General features: G+C 42.5%; 1 long non-coding RNA gene across 1 annotated transcript in view; it reads right to left on the minus strand.

Moving 5' to 3' along the window:
• Window positions 1-7,565: 7,565 nt before the first annotated feature.
• The window catches only part of LOC106150062, an 18,626-nt gene continuing 4,630 nt past the window's right edge, over window positions 7,566-21,561 (minus strand). Inside the window, exons 2-3 of the long non-coding RNA XR_001236634.1 lie at window positions 10,028-10,927; window positions 7,566-9,411 (exon numbers count right to left, since the gene is read on the minus strand). This is a non-coding gene — a long non-coding RNA (uncharacterized LOC106150062). The remainder of the gene's footprint in view (window positions 9,412-10,027; window positions 10,928-21,561) is intronic.

The following is a 21,561-nucleotide window of genomic DNA, read 5'->3' on the forward strand; positions in this document are numbered from 1 at the left end:
TAGGTTATTGTTATGTGTCTATGACTACACTTTTTTATATGGAAAAGGACAGCAGCTAAGACATACTTTTAGAATATGTGCCACCCATGTGTCCCTTATGATCTGCTGAATAAACATGGAGACCATTGCTTTTGGACTAAGTTCTTACGTGGGAGCCCAACAAACCAGAGTAGAACTAAAGCTGGGTTTTCATCTCACCTTCCTAGAAATCATGAGAGATAACAGCTAAGTTTCCTAAACAGACCAGTTTCAAGAAAATGAAGTTCTCTTTGCTTTAATCCTTATTTAAAAAGTGATCAATCAATTGTTTTGCTATTATTTTGTCTCCTCTCTGTCCCTCTTCCTCCCCACCAGCTCCCTTTCCACTTAACAAGGAAAGTAACTTTGAAATAACCAATTCACTCTTTATTCTTCGTTTCTACTTTTTTCTTTTGCTCTCTTTATTCTATTATTCCATCTTTGTCTATGAAACCAACTTGTATGCTCAGCCCATAGAATATTTACTTTACTTCATGGAATAAAGTGTTGCCCAATTCTAAAGTAAAAAATAAAGCCAATTAAGATCTTCACACTGGGGCTGGGGATTTAGCTCAGCAGTATAGTGCCTGCCTGGCAAGTGCAAGGTTGTGAGTTCAATTCCAGGTACTGGAAGAAAAACAAAAACAAAACAAAACAAAAAAAAGATCTTCACAGTAAATTTTTGTAATTTTGCCCTTTAACAATCCTTGGGCAGGTATAGAAAAACAATAGATATTTTGCCTTTGCCCTCTGCTGGACCCAAATCAAGACTTCCCAGCTTTGTTTGAAATACCGTTGTTTTACACAGTAAGTACTAACAGAGTAACTTAACAAGAATGATTTCCTTCCCAGTAAGATGTGCATCAAAGGATAAATGGAAAAAGAAAATGTGATATATATATATATATGATAGATCTAGATATATATATGACAGATCTAGATATAGATATAGATATATGGACTTTTAGTCATTAAAAAGAATGAGATCTTGTAATCTGTAGTGACATGGATGAGTCGAGAAGACATAATGCTAAATTAAATATTCCAGGCACAGAAGACAAACACTGCATGGTCTCACTCATATATGGAAGCTAAAATGTTGCTCTCATAGATGTAGAGAGTGGAATATTACATACTCCAAACTGGAGAAGGGATACCTCAGTTGCTTTTCTGTCACTGGGACAAAACACTCAACTCCTGCAACTTAAAAGGAGAGAGGTTTATTTTGGCTCATGGTTTTGGCTCATGTTTAGTTGGTGCCAAGGCAGAAACAAGATGGCAGAGGGGCACAACAGAGGAAATGGTGCTCGATACATAGCGGCCAGGAAGCAGCAGCAAAGGGAGGAGCAGGGAGGAAGACCTACACTGGTGCCCTTCCAGGTCCCACCTGCAGAGACCTGCCCCTTACCCCAAGCCCCATCTCCTACCATTCATGGTGGGTGAATCCACTGATGAGCACAGCACTCCCATGAGCCAATCACCTTGCACACGAATGAGAAATGGGGGAGCGGGAACATTTTAGATCTAAACCATAACCAGGAGAAGTCGAGGAAGATTGAATAATAGTTGGCAAAATACTGTACAGTTACATAGGGCAGTGGTTATGGCTCATGTCTAGATGTCCCCCCAAAGCCTGATGTGGTCATAGGCGGGACTTTTTCTGAAGTAACTGGATCTGGAGTGTGTGATGCTGGGATCAAGACTGTGTGATTACTAAATTAGTCCACTGATTGGTTTGGCATAGTTCTGGGTAGGATTAAGGGTGCCCTAGCCCGGTTATGAGTGGTACCTGTCCTAGGGCAGGTAGCCTGGATAAAATCTAAGGAAGAGAAAGTGGGTTGCTGTGGTTGCCTGCTGCTTGCAGCTTTTGCTGCCTGCTGCCGGCCATGAATTGTTTCTCTTCTGCAATGCCTCTCTGCCATGCCACTCTGCTTTGTAGCCAGCCAACTGTGAACCGAAACCTCTACAAACCGTGAGCTACAATAAGCCTTTCCTGCTTTAACCTTGGGTGTCAGGTATTTTGTCTCAGCAACAAGAAAAGTAACTAAGACAGCAATAGTAAATAATAATGTTTTACTGTTTATATTTTATAAAGAGTTAGAAGAGCCAAACATGGTGGTGCATGTATACAATCCCAGTGCTTAGGAGGTTGAGGTAGGAGGGTCATCATGAGTTAAAGGCCAGCCTGGACTACATAGAGAGACCCTGTCTCAAAAAAAAAAAATTAAATATCTAGAAAAGAGAATTTCAAAGTGTGCCAACACAAAGAAGTAATAAATATTTGAGGAGATAGACATGCTGGTTACCCTGATTTGACCATTACACATTGGATACATGCTTTGAAGTATCCCTTTACCCCACAAAAAATATGCAGTTATTACATGCCAATGTTTTGAAAATATGTGTGTTACTTTGCATGTGTGCATGCATGCATGGTACTGGGGGTTGAACCCAGAGCCATGCACATGCTACACAAGTGCTTTACCTTTAAGCTACATCATTCCCACCCATTTTATTTTATTTTATTTTATTTTATTTTATTTATTATTATTTTATTGAGACAGGGTCTTGCTAAGTTGCCTGAGCTGGTCTTGAATTGGCAATCTTCCTGCTTTAGCCTCCCGAGTAACTGGGATTATAAGCATTAGCCACTACACATGGCCTCACATGTCAATTTTAGAGGGAAAAAAAGTAAAAATAAACCTCCCATTCTTTAGAATTTAAGAAAAATAAAGCCTTAACAATTCACTGCTTCCCAGAAAACATTCCAAATCTTTGCTTCATTAACTTGTATTACTTTCCAAGACGAATCTGAAGTGGGTTTAGATAAAGAAAATGTATGCATCAAGATTAGTGAAGTAGAAATAAACATAGCAACCACAGAGATGTGGGGAAGCTAATGTAATAACCCAGAGGACTAATTGCTGTGTGATTGATCATGATGTGATTTGGGGTTAAGAACAGTATATGAAACAGTTAGTAGAAAGAATATCCAAAGCATGGTAAGTTCTAATAAATGAGAGCTAATATATTATAATTCATAATTGGTATGATATTTCTCTTCCCAAACATCCATGTCATTTCACCAAATGAAGTTACACCTACATCCATTTGTGTGTGTGTGAGGAGAGATAGTGAAGACTGAACCCAAAACCTTTGCACTGAGCTACACACACACACACACACACACACACACACACACACACACACACACACATTTTTTTTATTTAATTTTGAGACAGGTTCTTGCTAAATTGCTAAGTTGCCCAGGTTGGACTCAAACCTGAGCTCTTTCTGCCTCAACCTCCCAGGGTGCTGGGATTACAGGAGTGTGCCACCACGTGGGGCAGAACCCTTCTACAAAGCCCAGCACCACGCTGTCCTGGGCTGTATCTGAGCCCACTCTTCTAACACAGCATCCTTTGAGCCTTTTGTTTTGGGAAATAAGGAATGGTTAAGCTCATTGTATGCTTTTGCTATATATGTAAGTTCTTCATCTCTATCCGGGAAATTTGGAGGCAATAAAGACTCCAATGTATTGGTCTGATGCAACAAGAAGAAAAAGAACATTATTCACACATGAGAGAAGGTTCCAACTAGATAGCTCTCAAAAATCACTCCCAGTTATGGTTAGAGAGGCTGCAGAATCCCACCAAACCAAACTCTCATCCCTAATCTGGCCCTGAGAACCCATTGTGCAGTACTGAGGTCCCACTGTGGTCCAAGAATCTCCCAGAAACACCTAAATGTGGGAGTCTGGATGAGAGCCCCATTTTCTTCAGTAGATACTGATTGACATTAATAGCACCACTGTAGACATTAGAAAAATTTAGGGCTAGGATATAACTCAGAGGTGGGGCACATCCTTAGCATAAACAAGGTGGCTGTGGGCTCAATCCTTAGCACCAAATGAATAGAGAAGGGGAGGGGTTGAATTCTGGCCTTTTGCTAAATCCCGAGGCAATGGCATCCTTTGCTTCTTTTTTTTTTTTTTTTACAGTGATACTGCAAGGCAGTTCCTAGCACAAAAAAGAAAAAAAACACTCAGAACATAAGTGATCCTATAACTGTACTATTGATTTCTATTGGTCTGTTGAAAGGAACAGTTAATTCTCAATTGTTTTATCAATCTTGCATGTGTATGTCTGGTGATCTGAGCAACTACTTTGAAGATAACAATATGTAATACAACAACTATTGTTAATTTCTTATCACGTTGTTTTGAAATTCTGCATTGTTTTTATTATTTTTTGTTGTTTTGTTTTTGTTTTCTCCTTAAAATAAAATTTTTTTAAAAAGTGATCCTAATGGTGCAACTGTCCAGTCCAGAATTTCTTTTTGAAGAGTGAAGTTCTTGTCAAAATTGTGTAAAAGAGACCCCACAGATTTCCCCATGGAGATCCTTTGGCCATGTGCTGTGCCGTACGTTCAGTCTCTTCATCCTTCCAGAAACTTCCATCAGTGGTTATTATTTAGTACTGTGCCTTCATGATAATAATAAGAATTGGGCTGAAAGAAGGAATGACAGGTGGAATATACTGTATTCTGTCTTATTAATTGGTAAAAAGGGAAAGGAAGAATGTAGACATGATCAGTTTCCATCATTAATGAAATATGATACTAATTTTTTTTAAGAAAACTTGTGGATTAAAGATTCTTTATGTTTTCTCATGAAACCTGCATTTGATCCCAATCCACGAAGTGAATCTTTCTTGAATTTTTTTCTCAAGCTCCTAAACATCCTGTCTGTATTCACAAAAATCTAAAATCTACCTTGTGTCTATTGTAATGTATTTGACAGCAAAAAAGCATTAATACTAAGTAGTCTGTATATAGTTATGTTGTGATTTTGAAAGGTAGAAAAAGTAAGAAAACAACTGGGTTTAGAAAATCATCACATCATTGTTAAAATTTCCAGCCTGTTAATTTTCACATTCCTGTTAAAAATCTTCAGAGATACCCAGTGTGGTGACACACACCTATAATCTCAGATACTAAGGAGGCCAAGGTAAGAAGATGACAACTTGGAGGCCAGCTTGCAAAATTTAGTGAAACCCTGTATCAAAATAAAAATTTAAAGGTCTAGGGATGTAGCTCAGTGGCAGAGCACTTGCCCAGCTTCTACAAGGTCCTGGGTTCAACACCCCCCCACACACACACACACAGGCATACAAAAAATCTTTAGAGGTAATTATAAAATATATATATATATATATATATATATATATATATATATATATATGGCAAAACACTATTTGTTGACACATTCAACAGATTTGTAATGTATATGATTGCACAGAGGATGTAAACATAGAAACACAAACTCTTCATGGCCAACCAGGTCCATTTGCCTGCTATTTAGTTTGTCTCTGACTGAAACGAGCTTTGCGAAAGAGAATTTGTTCACAAGGTGGCCAAGTGGAAGACAAGAGAGTCTCAAATCTGCCTCTTCAGAGGAGGGATTGGGAATAGTGATAGATGGAAGCATAGGAAAGGTAATTGGAGATAGGAAGTAATCTGTGGTTTTCACATGTGTATTCAGACCATCTATGGTTACCATCGTGACCCACAGGGTAGAGGCACTACCTATATCTCTAAAATTGGTGATTTTGGAAGCGGGTTGAAATAGGGTCTTGCTATGTAGTTCAGGCTGGCTTTGGACTCACTATATGGCCTAGGCTGGGCTTGAACTCACAGCAATGTTCCTGCCTCAGCCTCCCCAGTGCTGGGATTATAGGCTTGTGCCACCATGCCTGGCCCTAAAATTGGTGATTTTAAAAATCAACTAAAAACAAGTAACTAAGAACAAATAAAAGAAGATATACCTAGAACAACAAGTAATTAAGAGCAGGCAAAGTGGGAATTAGATGAGTTAGAGTGTTTATTCAGGATTTCTCTTGTCTCCAGCCTCTTATGAATGGGTAGCTATTTTTTTGGTAAAGGGAAATTTCCTGTTGAGAGGTAGTAAGTTTTAGAGAAGGTTAACCACAAGTGAAGAAAACAACTGGGTCACCATGAGCTTTGCAGGACTTCTGATCTCAGGGAGAATGCTCTTCTCCCTAGGCTCCTTGTCAGGACTTTCCGCAATCAGCCCAGCACCCACATTTCCAGCCAGAGAGCAATGGATCTTTGCATTTTGCTGTGTTTTATTTTCTCCTGGGAATATTCTTAGCACAAGATCAAAACCGTGCTCAGAAAAGTCTTCACACAATAGCTACCTTGATATTTTCTTGAGTGCAAAACAAGAAAGAGTAGCATTGATCCAGTGGCTCAGAGGCTCTGATCCCAGAGCTGAGGGCAGGGAGTTATAATAACCTTCTCGATTTACCTTCTGATCCCAAAGACCTCGCTTATCCAGACCAACACTGCAGCCTCCCTTATGGCCATGAATTATGGGCTAATAGTCAATCACACTGGGTTCAATTTGGAAAAAAAATTACTATCATATAAGAAAGGTAAAGGGTCCCCAGTGTGACTGCAGTGTGTGTCAGCGTCACTTGGGCCAACATCTCCTCCTGCTCTACCCAGTCTCCTTGGGCCCCACTGTGCCTGCTGGCCTCAGGCTTCATCTGGATCCTCTTGCACCCTCACCCAGCTTGATCAATCACACGGCATTTTCCAGCATCTGCTGTCTTCTGTTCTCTTCGTATCTTAGTTCCCACTGCCACCCCTTTTCAGCAAAACCCTAAGATCTGGTATCCTTGGATTTCTGTTTGGGGGCCTCCCTGGGTGATCTCCCATGTCTCTACCTTCAAATGCCCTCAGGATGCTGTCCATCTTGCTGTCTACCTTGATGTCCTTCTAGCGTCCCACTCATCATATGCTTTCATTCAACAAGTCTTCCAAAAATGCCCGGTGCAGGGGTCTAGAGTGAGAGCCTCACTTTCTACAGCAGACAGTGGCTGGCACCAATGGCACCACTGCAGACCTTGAAAAAACCCAGCAGCCCTGCATCTGGGCACATCAGCCACGTCTCCGCCCATACCCCTCATCAATCTCTTTTTGCCTTCTGCCAAATCCTTAAGTGATTCTGTCCTCATTTCGCCTAAGATATTAGAAGGCAATCCATGGAGCACCACCTAGCCTCAGGTTTGCTAGCACAGTGTGTTGTAGGCACCTGTTTTCACAAGTTTTCTATCATACTGTACTTACTCTGATACCTCCTAACGTGTCCCAAGTGACTCTTGAAGCTGTCCCTTCCTCTCTGTCTCATTGCCATAGGACAGCTTCCAGACCAATTTTCATCACCCCTCTCTATGCGGTCTCTCTAGTTTCTTCCTACAACACAAAACGCATCATGCCTAAGCAAAATAGATGACTTTCAATCGCTGGTGGGCCAGCCCCAAACCCCAGTGCATGGTTTCCAGGGTTGGCTCCAGCTACTTTACCCATTGCTTCTTTACTCACAGCTCCCCACGATCCAGGCTTCCTGTCCACCCAATTTCTCCCAGTCCCCAGCACATCTCAGTTACCCACCATGGCCATGCTGTCTCCTCAGCTTGGAATGTTCTTATCGTTTCCTGCAGAACACTCACCATTTTCAATCCAGTGCAGATGAGTCAGGAGAGAAGGGCCCAAAACTAAGAAATAATTTTTATTTTTCTTTGCCAGCCGCCCCAGGTGCCTTGCAGCCAGGTGCCCCAGCTACACTGGGCAACCTTAAGCTGCTCCAAGAGATACTGTATTGCTTTGGCTGCAGCAGGCTTCAACATGGACCTACCTCAGGTGACTGTATCCTGTAGATCTTGGGATAATTCCACCCCCTGCAGCCTTCCTCAGTTAGGTTCCCAAAGGGCCCCTCTTCTACCCATGACCAAATTAAAACTTTGATATTGCATGAGCAAGTTCACCCTTTTATTTTTCCTATGTAAGTCATCTTCCCATTCTCCTCAGCAAGTGAGTCCACCCACTGTACCCCTTCGTGCAGAGTGAGTCCTAATAAAGCCTCTTTCTGGATGTTCTTCCTATTCACGATCTCTTTCTTGAGTAGAGGATGCTGAGCTGTGCGCTAAAAACTGGTAACACCAGACGCCCCTGGTGTCAACTGTGTCCAGCAGCAGAGGCTGGTAACACTGAGGGTGACTAGCAGTAGAGAAAAGATGATGGAGAGGGACGGAGAAGCTGGGAGCTGCCATCTTTGGTGGCAGGAAGAGTTCGCAAGGCCTGCTGGTAGCCACTGGCTCTTCTGAGTACTGGGAGGGCCGCTAATAACAAAAGAGTTGTTAGCCACTAGCACTCGAAGTTCTGAGTTGCTAACACTGAAGGAGCTGCACATGGCCAATTTATGATTTCTACATGAATTCAGCAAGAACCCTCAGCAGACTGTAATATCTTAGAAGCTTTATAGGGACCCTCACTTTCAGAGGGCCCTAAAGAAAAAGGCAGAGAGTGGTAATAACCATCAACAGGTTCAAGGAACAGCCCAGAATGCATGCTAACTGCTGACACAGGTAAGAGATCCCTGTCCCCTGGGAGCAGAGCCAGTCCCTCTGTGCTCCTACTGGCCTGTGGATTTAACAGGACAGGATGGAGCGATTATCCTACTCATCCCAGTGTCTGCAGTGGGCTGCGCTGACAGAGCAGGCTCACTGCAATGCCCACTGATCTTAAATTTCACCGGAGTTAGAACAGAACCCATCTGCAGCTGGATGACTGAACTCCCTCCTCAGTGTCTCAGTCTGCAATTCAGTTAGGCTAGCTGAGGAGGAGCTGGACATAATAAACTGTGAAGAGTGACAGGAGCTCCAGGGTGATCGGATAAGGACCTTGGAAGGGAAGGCGCTTGGCAGGCTCTGCCTCTGCTCCACTGTCCATGTGGCCTTCTGCCTCCCTGAATTTATTCACCTCAGTGTCTGAGGAGAGGCTTTCAGGAGGCTGATGTGTCTGGAAGGCTGAGGAGCTGGAAGCAGAAAGGCAAGCAAGGGGAAGGCAGCGTGAGTTGGAGATGGCCAGGTCCCAAGTAGGTGCAGGAATGGAGGACGGTGTCGAACTGTCTTCCTTCATCATTTTCTCTCCTGCTAGAATTCGGGCACTGGTGGCTTTTCTCTGGGTTGGGCCCCTGGTGACCAATTACTGTTCCCAGCACCACCCTGGCCCCATCATGTGGCCTCCAGGCTGTAGTCAGAGTGATGGCCGGTCACGTGGTTCCCTGCTTCCAGGGGTCCCACCTACAGCAGGATAAACTTGAGGTCTTCCGTCAGCCTCCATGGACTCCCAGCCCTAAGTCCTACCTGCCCTCCACCTCATCTCCCGACATCTCCCAGGTTGGGTCTTTGGCATCATTTATCATCTTAGTGAACTTGTCCAGGCCCTTTTCTTCACACAGAATGTCCTTTCATGGTTTGGATAAGGATTGGAGGTATAGATAGTGGTAGAGCCGCGGGTCCTCAGTACCTGCAAAGTGAGGGCAGAGACTCTCAGAGTAGAAGGCACATGCTTAACATGAGCAAGGCCCTGGGTGTGACACTCAGCACCAAAATGGAAAAATATAAAGATTTAGGTCAGTCATCTCATTCTTAAAGCAAATACACACAGAGAAATGAACATGCATACAGACTCAGACACAGACACATACATCAGCATACAAGTAGACATATAAGTAGATATAGACACTCAGATGTAGTCACACACACATATAGACGTACATGTAGACATAGATGCACATAGATGCTCAGACACACATGTAAAGACACACATTCAAGCTCATATATACAGACACACGTAGATACTCATATACACAGCAACACTCAAACACACTCATAGACACATATACAAGCACATGCACCTTCATAGGCACTCACACAACACACACATACACAAATACACATGTAGACACACACAACTACATCACACCCCAGTGCTGGACTAAGGCCTTTCTCCAGGCTCCCAGAGAACCTCACACAGACCTCTGTCATGGTAAGACTTGCTTTTATAGACCCATCTGTCCTCCCTCCAAGATAAATTCCTCCTTCTCAGAGCCCTGTCTTTCACATTAATCACCCAGTCTTACCTCGCATCCTGTGTAGTTCCTTGTAGACCATCAATCAAAGTTTCCTAAACTGAACCAGTCATTCCACAGCAGGCCAGAAGGACTAGGCCATGGAATGGCTCCCACAGTGACCAAACCTAAATTTACCCTCCTCTCCGAATCTCTGGGCAGGCGTAGATTACTGTGACCATAAAAGAACATGGCGGTTGACAGTGACAGCCTCACCCAGCCTTCAAGCCTTATCTTGCCCTTTAAAATGAAGAAAACAAAGTTCCTCGTCTTAAGGGTTAGGTGTTGAACTCAAGGGCTGCTCAGACCTGAGCTGTTTGGCAGAATAATGAGTCAACTCACATTTATGCAGCCAAAAGGAAACTTGCTTAGCACTTCATTCAGCACTTACATTTCACTCTCATTTATCACCTAGATTAAAACGCTTTGAAGGCAGGATCTACGGCTGACTGTTCTCTACAGTTCCCACAGTTCCTGGCACAGTGCTTTCAGGATGAGCGGCAAAAGGCTGGAGAAGGAACCGAAGGTGACCTGGGCCCTCCGGATTTCCCAGAGGGAAAAAATAACGTGTAACTTGGATATGGAATAAAAGCTTCAGATGTATGCAACACCGTCCTTGTGAATGTGGGTGCTCGGTTGTGTCTCCGTTTGCTCTGTGGAGCACCCACCTGTGTCCCTGGGGTTACAAGCACGGCTTTGGGCAGGGTCGGAGTCCTCATGGTGTCATCCACAAGCTGCGCCACCCTGGGTTCGCCTCTTGAGTCTCAGTTTCCTCATCCATGCAAGAGGAAAGACAAACCTCACAAGCCACTGGCAAAGCACTTAGCGTGGTGCTGGGCCCATAGGATGCAGACCGTGCACACTTGCTATTCATTCAGATTATTGTCATTGTTCTGTGGGTCCTCCGTAAATCTGAAATTAGAGCAGAGATTTTCTGAGCAGGATGCTCTCAAAATATTGATGGGTTTAGGGAACAGGAGAAATCTCATGGGAAAAATATCCCCTGAATGTAAGTAAAGGCAAGACAAAATATAAAAGCAATCTGTCAAAACCCCAAACTGGAGCACAACCTCAGTATTTCTTTGGCAGAACAGGGAAGGTAGCAGAAAGGGACCAGGCTCTGGCTACCATGTGCAGCAAGAGGTGAAAGGTTCGTGTTATGGTTTGGATCTAAAATGTCCCCCAAAAGTCTCCTGTGTGTGGCAGGTGATTGAATTACAGGGGTGCTATCCTTATTTGTGGATGAGTTTAGTAGCTGAATGTGCTGGTGAGAAGCGGGTCACTGGGACTGAGACCTGGAAGGATACATCTTCCTCCCTGGCTCCTCCCTTCTCTCTCTGCTTCCTGCCTGCCTTGGGGTGAGCAGCTGGCCTCTGCCATGCACTTCAGCCTTGGAGCCAGCTGGCTTTGGACTGAACCCTCTGGAAATCGTGAGCCAGATAAACCTCTCCTCCTTTAGGTTGTGAGTGTCAAGTAATTTTGTCCCGGTGACAGGAAGGTAACTAAATGTCTGGTCATTAACAGAAGGCCAGCTCTCAAGCCTAATTTAGGTCCCAAGATGGCAGCAGGTTCCCACCTGGAGAGGGGGAACCAGCTCAGGAGCCCCAGGTGACAAGTGGTCCTCAAGATGTAGCTCTTAGATGACCTACCTACCCAGAATCCCAATCTGAGAAGACAGACCAGGAAGAACAAGATGGCCAGCAAGAAACACACAGGACAGGGGTGCAGGTGGGTAGGAGGACAACCCTTGATCCTTTATAGCACAACAGGGTGACTATGGTCAACAACAACTAATTGAGTATTTCAAAACAGCTAGTAGGGAGAATTTTGAATGGTCTAGCATTGAAAAATGAAATAAATCTCCTTTCAGCCTTTCTTTCCCTTCATAGTCTTCAAAGATGGGTTAGACCCTCAAACACTCTGGGAGCAGAGAATTTCTTGGAGAGAAGAGCAGGAATAAAGGTTGGTTGGAGTTCAATCACCTGCATTCCCTGCTGTGGCCCCTGAGCTGCCTGATCCCCCTCACCTCCTATAGCCCCTGAATCCAACCCATTTGGTTATTGAGATCCTGCCTCTCAGGTCTCCCTTCACTGGCCCACTGTCTTCCAGTAACTGAGCTACTCTGAAGGAGAAAGGAACACAAAATGAGAATAAATTACAGCTTCTGCTCTCAAAGACCTAAGTCTTCGGGGGGAGCAGAGCCATACATGAGTGATGGTAGTACAGTGGGATAACTGCAGTAACTAAAACAACATTCCACAGTGGAGGCAGAGGACGGAGCTGCCATAATGCTGGAAATGGAGAAGATTTCGCAGGACCCTTAGTTTGGGTCTCAAAGGATAAATAGAGGTTTCTAATGGTGACTGACAGATTGTTTTCTCTGGAAGTTATCATCGCATACTCACTGTATGGACTCCAATCCACCTGCCCAGCCATCTTCATGCTAAGCCCAGAGCTGGGAGTCAGGGGGCAAAAGCTGACTATGCTTTAAGAGAATATCCTTGAGGGCCCAGTGTCTTGGGAGTTGCATGTGATCTAGTTTTTGTTTCACTGTATCATCTTCCAAAGCAATTACACATATTTTACCCAGAGGTTGACACTAAATTCTTTTCACTGCACCCAATTAAAAAAAAGAAGAGAGCCTTATTAGAGCTAAAAATAAGCCCTGATTAGAAACAGTCTGTTTAAAAATCAATAAACTCTTCTTAATCCTTCCAGTGGAAAAAGAGACAGGCTCTTCCATGTCTTCCCTAAAAAGTCAGTATTTATACAAAGCCTCTCGTCACCAGACTCAGAGAGGCAGAGATGCCCCGCGCTCCACCAGCTGCCTGCACCCTCCGAGGCCTGCATGACTTATTTGGCTATAACTAATCTCAGCCTCAGGCTTGCTTACATTTTTGGGTTACCCTTTTGCCTGGAATGCATCTCCATGTTCTCATTAGAGCTGTCTTTCCAGCCCCGGCCCTTGCTCCCTTTTGTTGCTGTTACTTTCTGTCCTTCCATTAGTAATCTTGACTGCTTCCAGCGCAGAGCCAGGCCCTGGTGTGTTCCCCATCAATTTGACACTTTCCCTTCCAGCGCCAGCCAGATACAGGCCCTGCACACCTCCCTCCCTCCCCAGCCCCACAGCCATGCACAGCTGCAGCCCTTCCTGGGTATTTACAGTAGGATTTTTACAAATAATAATTCTTAAGCATGTAGACAGAATAGTTGGCAAATAGTCCAGCTGTCCAACAAGACAATCTGTCCAGGTGTCTCTGGTGTGCAGTCTGCAGCGGGGACAGGTACCCTTGCAGTCCACTCTCTGGGGTGACAGAGCAGGGCTCTGAAGAGGGCCTCCCCTGGGGATCCCAAGTCCCCCTCTCTAGTGATATCTCTTCCTGGACAGTAATAATGTGTTTCCTTTTAAAATAAACTTGAGTGGGGTGAGATGGAGCATGCCTGTAATCCCAGCAATTGGGAGGCTGAGGCAGGAGGACTGCTGCTAGTTTGAGGCCAGCCTGGGATACAAAGTGAATTCAAGGCCAGTCTGAACAGCATAGCAAAACCCTGTCTCAAAAAAAAAAAAAAAAAAAATTAAATTAAAATAAATTTGAATGTACCCTTTTTTTAAAAAAATCTTTTCCTAATTATAAAATTTATTTTACAGGATTACAGAAAATTATAAAGAAAAAAATAGTAAGAAAATATCCATAATGCACCACCCAGAGTCAAGTACTCTTAGTTTTCTGGCATACTTAAAAATATATTTCAGTACAAAAGTAATATATTTTTGGTATAATGCAATGAGAATAGCACTTAATTTCTGTGGGTTTTTTTTTTTCCCAAAAAGCTATAACTCTGGTGTAATTATGAGAAAAATACAAGACAAACTCTAATTGAGGCATATTCTACAAAATACTGGCCAGTCTACTTCCAAACTGCCAAAGTGATCCAAAACAAGGAAAACAGAAAAAAATGGCACAAGGTAGAGGATCCTAAGAAGACATTAAACATAGTGTAGTGCCCTGGATGAGATCCTGGAGCAGAAAAATGGCATTAGATGAAAACTTTTAAAATCACATTAAAATGTGAACGCTAGTTAGTAATAATGAATCAGTCCTGAATCAGCTGTGGTAAATGTAAGACATTAGCAACAGAGGATACCAGGAACCAGATATATAGGCACTCTCTATAACCTCCGCAACTTTCTGTGAGTCTAAAATGGTCCTCAAACAGAGACTTTATTTTTAAAAAGTGCAACATTATCAAACCAAAAACACGTAAGATAAAAGGCAATTGCCCTCTGCTTCCACTTCCCCACCTCACAGTTGGCACCGGTGTTGTTTTCTGGGAACGTTTCCTCTTTATTGCATAGTTGAGCTCATGTTGCAAATACAATTTTGAATCTTGGCTCTTTTGTTTCATGTTACAGCATAAGCATTTTCCCATGTCCTTAAGAACTCTCTTAAAGACAATTTTATAGGTTGCGTAATATTCACTGCACTGTTTTCTTGCCTAAATTAGCTGTGATCCAACCCTTGTGTTTCCATGAGTTCACTTTCATTATCCACGTCTAAGAATGTTTTCTTCTGCAAAGAACTGCTCCTCTGTTTTCTCCAAGCAACGGGAAGTCAGCAAAATCTTCCTCTTTGTTCTCCGGGGGCCTCCACAAAACTTGTTGAGTCAAATGTTTTTCAGCAGGGTGTGAGTTTAAAGCCTTTCCTTTCTTGACCTCTTCCCTTGTCTTTAATCCTCGTGATAAAGGGATTTATAATGCATTAGGGACAACCCCAGTGCTGCCATTGCTGAGGTTATAGTCAGGACTGCTGACGTGCTTGGACTGAAAAGTGTCCTCTCCAAATTCATGTCCATCCAGAGCCTCATTCCAAAACACGGTCTTTGGAACAATGACTTTATTCTAAAATAAGGTCTTTGCAGATGTAATTTGGTGAATGAGGTCATACTAGAATAGGGTGGGCCCTAAATCCAGTGACTGGTGTCCTTATAAGGCCATGTGCTATAGTTTAGAACTGGAGTGTTTTCCCAGGTTCGTGTATTAAAGGCCTGGTCCCTACTGGGGCTATTGGTCCCTATTGGGAAGTGAGGTGGAGTCTAGGGAGAGGTGTTCTAGGTATTAGGATCATAGTCTTCGAGGGGATAGTGCGGCCCCATGCTTTCCTCTTTTTCTTTTTTCAACCCAGCCACAACATGAATGGTTTTGCCTTCAGTGTACTCCCACCATGGTACCCTACTTCCCCACAGGCCCAAAAGTGACAGGGCCAACCAACCACCAACAGAAACCTCTGAACTAGGAGCCATAAAACGCTATTAGAAGCCTTTCCTTTTTGGAGGTGTTTGGGTGTTTTCTTAGTTACAGAAAGCTGACTACCCCAGGTTAAGGCACAGATACCCACAGAGAGGGTTCCACATGAAAATGGACTCAGAGATCAGCCCGATGTGTCCACAAGCCAAGGAACACCAGGTCTTGACAGCCAACCCCAGAAGCTAGGAGAGATGCAAGGAGCCGTCTCCCTTAGAGTCGGTAAAATGGAAACAACCCTGCCAGCAGCTTGGGTTTTCACTGTAAGATTCCAAAATTGTGAGGGAATAATTTTTTTTTGTTTTTTGTTGTTTTTTGTTTTTTACCAGCTATCCAACTCAGAACCTTGTGCTTGCCAGGCAGGCGCTGTGCTGCTGAGCTATATCCCCAGCCTAAATGTCACTTTTTTTTTTTTTTTTTTTGGACAGGGTTTCACAATGCAGTTCAGGCAGGCTGGGCTTGAACTCACTATGTAGTCCAGACTGGCCTTGAACTGACAGAAATCCTCCTACCTCACCCTCCCAAGTGCTGGGATTACAGACATGCACCACCATGCCCAGCTCTACATTTTTATTTTTAAACCCACCCAGTTTGTGGCATTTTATTAATGCAGGATAAATGGAGTGTGGGTGTGAGCAGAGCTTTGGCGCACGTGTGAGAAAGGGCCATGGTTTTGCCCGTGGGGCCAGGGAGAAGTCTGCATGGGGTCACAGGACCAGACAGGCAAGGGAACAAGCAGAAGGCCAGGGTCTAGGTGTTTGGTGTCATTTCCTTCCTTGATTCTCCCCACCTGATGTCCATTTCACTCTGGTCAGGTAGAGGACCACGACAATCACCTTCTTCTCTTTAATCTACACCCATATTATTTCTAGAAGATTTACATTAGTAGTCATCAGAATATATCTTTAATACACAAAGCCTCCAAGTTGAAAGTTTATTTCAAGGTTTTAGCTAGGACAAAATAAATTACTTCAGCTCTTCACTTAGTCTTAAAATTATCTATAGTGAATTTATTCTGGGAAAACACTCACACAAACAACCTTGTGTAAAAAAAAAAAAAAAAAAAACAACCTTGTGTAGGTATTTTCCGGTTTTTCTACGATGAGCGTGTATTTCTTTCATAATGAGGGTCAGGGAGATAGCTCAGTGGCACAAGCGCCTGCCTGGCAAGCACAAGGTCGTGAGTTAGATTCCCAGTACCAAAAAAAAAAAAAAAAAAATGACACACATTTCTTTCATAACGAAAGCTTCCTTTTAAGGAAGGTATTGCATTTGCCACAGAAACTGATTGTGGTAGACAGATTCTCCTTGGAGGAGAGGATGGAGGCTGATGAGAATGTAAACGAGACATGAGCAACAGCTTTCCACTGCGCATGACCTGGGGACTTCTCTGGACCAAGGAGTAATTGTCCTTAATGTGCTGTGCACTATTAAGAGATCCTCAGGTAAGGTAAGGTCAAAAGGTCAAAAGGTCAAAAGATAAACGCTTGTGGGCTTGGGGATGGTGCCAGACAGAAGAGTCTTAAAGGAATTTAATGAGTTTTAGTACAGCTCTGGGTCAGGGGGTCAGAAAAAATACTTCTCAGACATTCTTTGTGCAGCTGTGAGTGAGAAGCAGGGAGGAACACGGCTGTGAGCAGAAGGGGAAGCATCTGTGGTTCACCACAAGGATAGGCCACGCCTGCTGGGAGGCGCTTCAGTGTCTGCTGAAGGGCCCAGCATCACTTTCTGTAATGTCTATTGTGTCACCTCACGTACCAGTAGCTTAGTGGGGTGAGGCACAGTAGTTAGAGTAGGGAGGGCAGTAGTGAGGCTCAGAGTTTCTGTGGGTAAGGAGTCTGTGAGTGGATTAGCAGGAGAATTTTCATTTGAGATCTCTCATAAGGCTGCGGTCATGCAAGGGATTAACTGGGACTGGAGGGTCTGTCCACTGCCAGGATGGCTCACTTGCACCACTGGCAAACTGATGCTGGCCGCTGGCCTCAGCTCCTTGCCAGGCGCACACCTCCTCAGGGTTGGCTTCTCTAGAGCAAGTGGTGCAAGAATGAGCCAGACGGATGCTGCCATGTCTTTCCTGACCTCATCTCAGAAGTCACACATTGCATCATTTCTGTCATCCGCTCTTGGTCATGCAGCTGGCCTTAGTGCAAGAGAGAGGGAGAGAGGAAGAGAGGGAGAGGGATCTTGGGTTTCCACCATCTGCAGAGGATTAAGTCATGGCTGTAGCTTCATCATTCTATCCATGGCTGGTTCCAAATACAGGGAAACCAACTCTGACACTGGGATTTCCCAAAATCTGAGTAACAATATGTTCTTTCTGCACCCTCAAAGTGAAGTATTGAAAATATACCCAGCCATATTGATTAAGGGCCTAGGAAAGATCCTGAGGATCCCAGCAAAGCAGAAAATGATGACAGGCCCCCAATCCCCCACTGTACCCCTACTCAGCAGCTCCTCCAAAATCTATTTTAACCATTCTTTTCCTTTTGGAATATATTTTACATATGAGGAGATGTAAGTATGTTTGCCCACTTTTGTATAATGCCTTATACCGATAAACCAAAACCCCTATAAAAATACAGGAAGTTCCTGCATGTCCCTTCCCCTCAGTTCCCCATCTCCATCCCATAAGCTCCCAGGGAAGTGACCACTATTTGATGTCTTTTCATTGTAGAGTTTTATGTGCTCCAGCATTTCAAAAAAGTGGAGTAATAGTGTAGCCACCATTTTGTGTGGTTTCTTATTTAATCAGCATATTGATTCATTCATCTTGTCATGCACCAGTACCTGATGTGGTCAAAAATATAGGGAGTGCTGTACCATTAAAATTTTTAAAAAATTTTATTACAGTAAAAGATACATTGCAATTAATCCTCCTAAAATACTCCCTCTTATTTCAAACACAATTAGCCCCTCATTCCTGCCACTTTATTTTTAACTTTTTTTATTAGTACATGATTGCAGTAAATAATGTTTACATTCTTCTTAGTGGGTAAGTATACATACTTAACATATATTAATGCTTTTTATTTTTCCTCCTTTCCCCTTCCTCTACCTTCTCTTTGTATCTGGATTCTGTTCCCACTTCCAAAAGATTTATCTCCTTGTTTCCAATGATGTATAATTTTTTAAAACATTATTCCTATTTTGGGTTTCTCATGTAAGAGAAGTATGATAATTAAACTCTTATATTTGATTTATTTCACTTAACATAGTATAGGATGAGGGCTGGGGATTTAGCTCAGCGGCAAAGCGCCTGCCTGGCAAGCGCAAGGTCATGAGTTCGGTTCCCGGTACCGGAGAAAAACCAAAAAAAAAAAAAAAAAAAAAAAACATAGTATAGGATGCATCCATTTTCCTACAAATAACTAAAATTTATCCTTCTTTATTGAAGAAAAGTAATTAATTCTGCAAATATAACACATTTTCTTTACCCATTCATCTGTAGATGGAGATATAGGTTGCTTTCAAGATTTAACTATTGTTATGGCTTATAGCTAGATGTCCCCCCGACCAAAGCCCGATGCACTCATAGGTGGGGCTTTCCTGAGCTGGCTGGATCTAGGGTATGTGACACTAGGATTAAGGATGTGTGGTACTAAATTAGTCCACTGATTGGAATTAGCATAGCTCTGGGTGTGGATAATGGAAGCCCCACCCTGAGTGTAGGTAGCACCAACCAATAGATAACAGCCTGGATGGAATATAAAGGAGAGAGAGAAGGCAGTCTTGCTGCTGCTGCTTGCTGCTTCACTGTCTCTTGACTGCTTTGCCATAGGCTGTTTCTTATTTGTGATGTCCCTCTGCCATGCCACCTTGCCTCCGAACCTCACCACATAATAAGTAACTAAGACAGCCGTTATGAGTTGTGCTGCCATATACATGGATATGTATGTATCGCTGTGATGTGATGTCTTTAACTCTTTGGGGGAAGATTCCTAGAAGGAATAACTAGGTTGAATGGAATTTCTAGTTTTAGTCTTTTTGCGGAATCTCCATAGTGATTGCCATTGTGCTTGTGCTAGTTCACATTCCCACCAACAATGTAGAAGAGTTCCTTTTTCCTCATTGCCTCCCAGCAATTGTCACTGTTTGATTTCTTGAGATGACCATCCTTTCTGGAGTAGGATGGGCCCTCAGTATTGTTTTAACTTGTATTTCTCCAATGGCCAGAGATGTTGAGCATTTTTTCATGTATTTGTTGGGTATGGATAAAGAAAATGTGTTATATTTGTGGAATGAATTACTTTTCTTCAATAAAGAAGGATAAATTTCAGTCATTTGTAGGAAAATGGATGTACCCTACACTATGTTAAGTGAAATAAATCAAATAGAAGAGTTTAACTATCACACTTCCCTTACATGAGAAACCCAAAATAGGAATAATTTTTTAAAAAATTATACATCATTGGAAACAAGGAGATAAATCTTTTGGAAGTGGGAACAGAATCCAGATACAAAGGGAAGGTAGAGGAAGAGGAAAGGAGGGAAAATAAAAAAGCATTAATATATGTTAAGTATGTATACTTACCCACTAAGAATTTGTACTTCTGCTATTCATTTCAGATGCCCATTGTTTAATATGATCTTCTATTTTGGGGTGTCTGAATTTTTTGAGTTTTTTTTCCATAATATTAGCTAGCAAAATTTTTTCCCATCCTGTAGGTTCTCTTCACTATATAGTTTCCTTTGATGTGGAGGAGACTTTTAATTTGATATAATCCCATTTGCTCATTTCTGATGTTATTTCTTGTGCAACTGAAGTTCTATTCAGAAAGTCCTTTCCTGTGCTTAAGGCTTCAAGAGAGTTACCTATTTTATCTTCCAGCAGATTAAGTGCTTCTGTTTTAATATCTGTGTCTTTGATCCATTTTGCTTTAGTTTCATGCATAGTGATAGATACAGGTCTAGGTTCGATCTTCTGCATGTGTATAACCAGTTTCCCCAGCACCATCTGTTAAAGGGGCTATCTTATTTCCACCATACGTTTTTAGCCTCTTTGTTAAAGATCAGATGGCTTAATGCATCTGGGACTGTTTCTACATCTTCTATTCTGTTCCATTGATTCACATGTTTTTATACCAGTATCATGCTGTTTTTATCACTGTAGTTGTTATAGCAAATATCTAGATGTTCCTTCAAAGCCTCATGCAGTCATAGGTGGGGAGTTTGGAAGATTGCGTTTGAATGTGGATTAAGGGTATGACACTGGGATTAGGGGCTGCAGATAATGGCAGTCCCACCCCAGGTATGGGTGACACCAATCAACAGGCTAGTAACCTGGGTGGAATATAAGGGAAAAATAAGGAAGGCAGGATTACTACTGCTGCTGCTGCTGCTGCTGCTGCTGCTGCTGCTGCTACTCATTTCCTTTGGCCTGACACACTGCAGACTGTTTTTCCTCTGTGATGCCCCTCTGCCATGACACTTTGCCTTGGAGTCAGCTGACTATGGACTGAAACTTCTTCAAACTATGAACCAAAACTGACCTTTCTTCCTTTAACTTGTGTCAGGTATTGTGTCTCAGTGACTAAAAAAGTAACTCAGACAGCAGCTTTGTAATACAACTTAAAGTCCAGGATTATGATGCCTCCCACTTTGCTTTTATTGTTTAGTCTTGTTTTTTCTATTCTGGGTCTCTTCTGGTTTCATATAAATCTTAGAATACTGTACTTTTTTTCTAGTTCTGTATGGAATATTGTTGGTATTTTGATTGGTATTGCATTCAATATCAGTTTGGACAATATGGTCATCTTGACAATATTCATTCTGCCTATCTAGGAATAGGATACACCTTTCTATTTTCTGATGTCCTCTTCAATCTCTTTTTTTAGAGTACTATAATTTTGTTGTACATGTCTTTCACTTCCTTGGTTGGGTCAATTCTTGGAATGAAATGTCTCAAAATCTAAAAGTCAACTTGTGTGTTGATTTTTTTTTATCCTGCTACATTGCTGAATTAGGTTATTAATTTTAGAATTTTTTTGATGGAATTTTTTGGGTCTTCTAAGTAGAGGAGCATATTATCCTCAGATAAGGGTACTTGAACTTCATCCTTTCCAACATATATCCCTTTTATTTCTTTCTCTTTCCTGATTGCCATGGTTAAAACTTCAAGTACTATATTGTGGTATAGTATACATATTTGTTTTGTCCTGATTTTAGAGGGAAGCCTTTCAGCTTTTCTCCAATTCCATATGATGTTGACAGTTGGTGGTTGGTCAAAAATGACTTTTGTCATATT

This window comes from Chinchilla lanigera, unplaced genomic scaffold (assembly GCF_000276665.1).
Source record: "Chinchilla lanigera isolate Chin_1 unplaced genomic scaffold, ChiLan1.0 scaffold00062, whole genome shotgun sequence".
NCBI classification, from domain to species: Eukaryota; Metazoa; Chordata; class Mammalia; order Rodentia; family Chinchillidae; genus Chinchilla; species Chinchilla lanigera.